Genomic DNA, 6,168 nt, shown 5'->3' with positions numbered 1-6,168 from the left:
TTATTTATTTTGTGACTATGAGTACACTGTAACTATCTTCAGACACACCAGAAGAAGGCCTCATCCCATTACCGATGGTTGGGAGCCACCATGTGCTTGCTGGGGATTGAAAACTCAGGACCTCTGGAGGAGCGGCCAGGGCTCTTAACCGCTGAGACATCTCTCCAGCCCTCTTTTTCCAGTTTTAAATAAGCCTCGTTAGTTGAGCGATCTGGGGAGTTGCTTTTCTTTCCAATTTGTGTGTGGGGGGGGCAGCAATGGATCCAGTATCCAATTCCCCTTTCTCTCGATAACATCTTATTACAGTAAGATGGCTCGATTTCATTTGCAATTACTTTCTTATTCTAGACGAAGGTTGATGAATAAATCTTCTTGTCGCTCCATGAAGGAGGGAATAAAATAATATTTGGCTAGGTCTATATTCCTTCATTTTTATTTCTCTTTGTTTCTTGTCCTTTCTTTAAAAGAAAGAGGTCAACAAATCGGTGTGTACCACCACCACCACCACCACCACCACCACCACCACCACCACCACCACCACCACCACCACCACCGAGTTGTAGGGATCCATTATGGGCCCCTGTCTGTCTGCCTGTCTGATTCATTCGTGTTTATTTAAACGTCCTCCAATGATGGTTGTGCAGTGAAAGAAATGCGTGCCCGAGCTCGAGCTCGTGCGCAAACACACACACACACACACACACACACACACACACACACACACCACACGGGGGGGGCAATGGGGGTGAGGAGGAGGAGGAGGAGGAGGAGGATGAGGAGGAGGAAAGCTTGGGTTGGGTGGTTTGAGGATTTGAAGGTTTAGCCCTGCAATGTTCCTTACAACTTAAAAACTTTGTGACACACAAAGCGATATTCATTTTCTCCTTCTACTTTTCACTCTGTAGACCAAGATGGCAGACTATATCAGCCTTTGTGGAATGTGACCTTGTATTGCTTTGCCCTACTCTGCTCTGCTCTGCTCTGCTCTGCTCAACTTAACAGACGTGTTTTTGCTTTTGTTTATGATTTTTGCTTGCTTGCTTGCTCGCTCGCTCCCATGACTTGACTGTGGTTTCCCTTTCTATTACAGCACGGTGACCAGACTGCCTTGGGGTAATCAGAAAGGAGGCCAGAAGCAGTCTTTTTCTGACGCACTGAGACTACATACCAGCCGATTTGGAGGAAAAGATATCCCTCTCTCCCTCCCTCCCTCCCTCCCTCCCTCCCTCCCTCCCTCCCTCCCTCCCTCCCTCCCTCCTTGACCCATTTTCCCTCTTTCCCGATACACTCAATAAATTTAAAGTAAATCAATGAATCAAGTCTCTAGTAATTTATTTGTTGGGATTTATTTGTTGGAAATTATCCCTCCACACCTTCGCCCCTCCCCCCACCACTCGAGGATGTCTCCCTGGGGGGGGGGGGGGTTGGGTGGACTCGTGTAGGCATACCTCTCCTCCCTTGGCTTTCCGGTCCACTTCGCTCCAGCATACCTAACTCTTTGGAAATGGTAATAGAGTTCATGACACACCCTCACAGAGAGAGGAAGAGTCCGATCGTTCACTGATTCGCTCTCACCCAGCCTCGCCCTGACAGCTCAGGCATGTCTAAATCCGAATGTGGGCAATATTTACATGACTTGACTTGGTGCTTCTAACTTTTTCTCTCTTTTTTTTTTTCTTCTTTAGTATTTTTTTCTTTACCCTACAAACAGCACACTGCAGCTGTCTTCGGACACACAGCAGATCGATCCCATAACAGAGGGTTGTGAGCCACCATGGGAATAGAACTCAGGACCTCTGGAAGAACACAGTCAGAACTCTTAACTGCTGACTCCATTATTTCCGATTAATGTTTAATGTTTATTTTATTTTATTTTATTTTATTTTCGGAGCTGGGGACCGAACCCAGGGCCTTGTGCTTCCTAGGCAAGCGCTCTACCACTGAGCTAAATCCCCAACCCCAATGTTTAATGTTTAAATAAATAAACCTTGTAAAGAAATTAAGCATCTTAAAACCATAGGCATGTGCATCCCCTCCTCATTCGTTCATTCCCTCGCTCATTCATTCATTCATTCATTCAGACAGACAGACAGACAGACAGACAGACAGACAGACAGCAACCAAAGTCTAGCCTTTAACAAAGCAAGAAAGCATACCCTGCGGGACGCACAGATGAATTCCTGAGGCTTACCCTGCAGAGCTTACATGAGGCTTAGTAAAGGACTGACCTGACAACAGCTACCTACATACGTTGAAAAGTCTACCTGGTATTGACGGATGATGACAAACTGTATGTGTGATACAAAACTGTATGTGTGGTTCCCCTTATAACTCATCTCGAAGAGCCCAGCTGTTGGGGCTCGTTCTTTTGGGGGAAATGGAGGCTTTTCATCTTTCCCAAAGCTCCTCCTAGATCCTTTCTGTCCATCTGTCCATCCGTCCGTCCGTCCGTCTGTCCGTCCGTCCGTCCATCAAATTCTACCCTAGGCCTGCCCTTAGGTTGGTGGTCGTCCATTGAGTGCTAGTGACTTCTGACTTGTCTCTGTCTTCCCCTCTGAGAACTGTATTTAGATCTGATGCAGGCACGCAGGCAGGCAGGCAGGCAGGCAGGCAGGCAGGCAGGCAGGCAGGCAGGCCCTCCCTCGTTTTGAAACAGACAGACAGACAGACAGACAGACAGACCAAAGGGTCAATGACTGACTGCACTTAAAGGGGCTGTTGACTCCTCTTTGGAGTTACCGCTGTTTAAAACTTGCTTGATAAAATAAAGTCATCGAATCCAAACTACGCAAAGGGGACACTATAACAAATTACGACTGCTTGTGTATATAGAAAACAGGGTTTTTTCTTTCCCTTATTCCATTATGTATGTTTGCTTTTCTTCAAGAATAAAACCGGCTAGGTGGTGCCTCGGAGACTTTTTTTTTTTCCCCCCAGGAGTCCCTTCGGGCCCTGCCAGCGGGAGCCTGGACCTCTGAGGCCAGAGAGGGTGTGCTGTATCCCCGGCTCGCTCCCTCCCTCCTGGGATCAATCTAAAAAATGGACAGTTTTGGACACAAGCTTAAGTAATGTTCAGCTCATTCATGCAAGAGAGGTGTAGGAAGGACAACACCCCCACCCCCACCCCCACCCCCACCCCTACCCCCACCCGACCAAATAATACCCTAACCAATAAAAACTAGCTCCTTACTCCTCCGCCTGAGGATTTCTGCGGTCTCATGGTTTGTTCTTGGTTGTTGTTGTTGTTGTTGTTGTTGTTGTTGTTGTTTTGTTTTGTTTTGTTTTGTTTTGTTTTGTGTTTTTCAGACTTTAAGACAAATGTAGGGGTTGGGGATTTAGCTCAGTGGTAGACCGCTTGCCTAGGAAGCACAAGGCCCCGGGTTCGGTCCTCAGCTCCGAAGAAAAAGGAAGAAAAAAACAAAAACAATAAGACAAATGCTTGTTGTGATTCTCATTTCATTTCAAGGCTGCTATTCTCTAAATCAGAAGGACTCCCTTACAATTCTTCATGGGTAAACTTGCTTTACATCCCTGACATCAACAACAAAAAGAATTCAGAAAGTGGTGATGGACCAATCTGTTTGGGTGTTTCTTGCCTGCTTGACCTTGACTCGCACAAGAGAGCATAGAGAATAAAATAAAGTAGGTGGATGGAGAGATGGCACCGTCGTTAAGAGCACTGATTGCTCTTACAGCGGTCCTGAGTTCAATACCCAGCCAACACATGGCGGCTTGCAACCATCTGTAATTGTCAATCATGCCCTCTTCTGGGGTGTCTGAAGACACCTACAGGGTACTCGAATAGACATAAAACAAACAAACAAACAAACAAATCTTTAACAATTAAAAACAAAAAGAATAAAATAAAGCGAAGGACCCGCCTTGGAGACCTGCCCGGTATTGCTCCAGAGTCTACTTTTTAAAACACAGAGATAGGGGTTGGGGTTTTAGCTCAGTGGTAGAGTCCTTGCCTAGCAAGCTCAAGGACCTGGGTTCAGTCCTCAGCTCTGGGGGAAGAAAATACACACACACACACACACACACACACACACACACACACACACACATATAGATAGATAGATAGATAGATAGAGAGAGAGAGAGAGAGAGAGAGAGAGAGAGAGAGAGAGAGTTTGACAGCAATAAAAAACAAAACAAAACCACTTTAAAATACAGAGATGTAAGGATACTCAGAGGGCTCAGAGGAAGCAACCAAGTGTTTGTTATATGGGTGCCAACAATATGGTTCATCTCTTCTTCTCTTCCACGTGGCATGGTGGCCAAGGTGGTGGGGAAACCACACAGTGAAAGGAATTGAACTACAGCACACAAGCAAGTCTCCCTCCCAGACATGAATAAAACTGAAATTAGGCTAAATGTACAATGAAAGGAAGCCAGGTGTTCGTGCATGTCTTTATTTCCATCATTCAAGAGGCAGAGGTGTTTAGAACTGTGTCTCTGTGAGATAGAGGAAGGCAGGCAGGCAGGCAGGCAGGCAGGCAGGCAGGCAGGCAGGCAGGCAGGCCTGATCTAGGTACTGATTTCCAGGTCTATGTGCAGACACCCCTGACTCAAATAAAGGAGTGAAAAGGAAAAAAAAAAATACAATTCACCTGGAAGGGTCAGCCAGCCATCAGATGCAGTGAACTAGAAAATTGGGATTCTCAACTGAGGCCTGTTCCCTCCCTCCCTCCCTCCCTCCCTCCCTCCCTCCCTTCCTTCCTTCCTTCCTGGCTTACAGACAGCCAGGTCCAAGCCCAAAAGAGTCCAGCAAGGAGCTTAGAGACTATGAGAGAGTGCACAGGTGTTCTAGGGAGGAATCAGCTCACCACCCAGCATCCCCATTTGGGTTCTTGTGCAATCGACACAGGGAGATTGACAATCTGGAATTTAGTGAGAAATCAAACAAGGGACACAGAATGCAAAATATTTATTTACACAGCAAGTGGGTCAGTTGGATTAGCAAGCTAGGACACCCACCCCCGACCCCATCCCAGCCCCCTACCACTGCCGGGTCTCCCTTCCTTGTTATCCCTTTCTCATGCCTCCCTCAATATGGGCACACAGGACCAGGAACATGTTTCTCTCAAAAACGCGTTTTCTGCTGTGAACTCAGTCTGGCAGAGAGTGAGTGGGTGAAGGATCCCTAAAGACCAGAGGGTTTATTAGAGGAAGGCTACCTCACAGTGTTCTTCACACCAGGAACAACAACAACAACAACAACAACAACAACAACAACAACAACAACAACAGCAGCAGCAACAGCAACAGCAACAATGAATCAACAAATGGTGGACAGGAGATGAGCAGGGATGCTGGGGGATGGGAGGGAGGGTAGGGCTGGTGAATCTGCACCTCCCTGAAGGTCTGCCTGTGAAATACTGGTTGATATATGCCTAGTTGAGGACAATATTCCCCTCTCCTGTGGTTTTCAATGGGAGATGACTTCATTGCCAGAGACTATGGAATTGTTTCCATTTTCCCCTTCAAGAACTGTGTTTAGATCTGTTACAGACAGGCTCTGGGTTTTGAAACAAACAAACAAACACACACACACACACACACACACACACAACGAGAGAGAGAGAGAGAGAGAGAGAGAGAGAGAGAATAGAGAAAAACAGAGACAGACACAAGAGAATCTCTCTCTCTCTCTCTCTCTCTCTCTCTCTCTCTCTCTCTCTCTCTTTCTCTCCCTCCCCCTCCCCTAGTTTCTCAGACTGGGTTTCTCTGTATTCGTCTGTAGGGCGGGAAGGACTGAAACTCTCAGATTCACCTTTCTCTGCCTCCCTAGTGCTGCTTTGATGGTAGTTTGGGGAGATTGGGATAGGAAGTAAAAAAGCTTGAGTGCTGATATCAAAGCCTCCCCTCCCCCACATGCATGCATGCATACACACACACACACACACACACACACACACACACACACACACCCCTACCTGTCTCCTTCACACAGTTATTAAAAACTTTTTAACTGTGATCTAGAAAGTGTCTAGATCATAGCTTCAGAGTCAGCACATCCTCTCCATACAGAAGACACTGACTGACTGACTGACTGACTGACTGACTGACTGACTGACTGACGGACGGACGGACGGACACACACACACACACACACACACACACACACACACAAATACATATTTATATATTTAAAATGATGCTTAA

General features: G+C 46.6%; 1 long non-coding RNA gene across 1 annotated transcript in view; it reads left to right on the top strand.

Annotated features, from left to right (window-relative positions):
- LOC147997625 (uncharacterized) overlaps nucleotides 1-1,315 on the top strand; it is an 18,220-nt gene extending 16,905 nt beyond the window's left edge. The window contains exons 2-3 of the long non-coding RNA XR_015647675.1: nucleotides 1-197; nucleotides 1,091-1,315. The exon at nucleotides 1-197 is cut by the window's left edge and continues 2 nt beyond it. This is a non-coding gene — a long non-coding RNA (uncharacterized LOC147997625). The remainder of the gene's footprint in view (nucleotides 198-1,090) is intronic.
- The last annotated feature ends 4,853 nt before the right edge of the window (nucleotides 1,316-6,168 follow it).

Source organism: Rattus norvegicus, unplaced genomic scaffold, assembly GCF_021556685.1.
Source record: "Rattus norvegicus strain SHRSP/BbbUtx unplaced genomic scaffold, alternate assembly SHRSP_T2T unassigned-0000110, whole genome shotgun sequence".
NCBI classification, from domain to species: Eukaryota; Metazoa; Chordata; class Mammalia; order Rodentia; family Muridae; genus Rattus; species Rattus norvegicus.
Note: the sequence above shows the minus strand (reverse complement) of the source record. Positions and strands in the feature narration are given on the sequence as shown.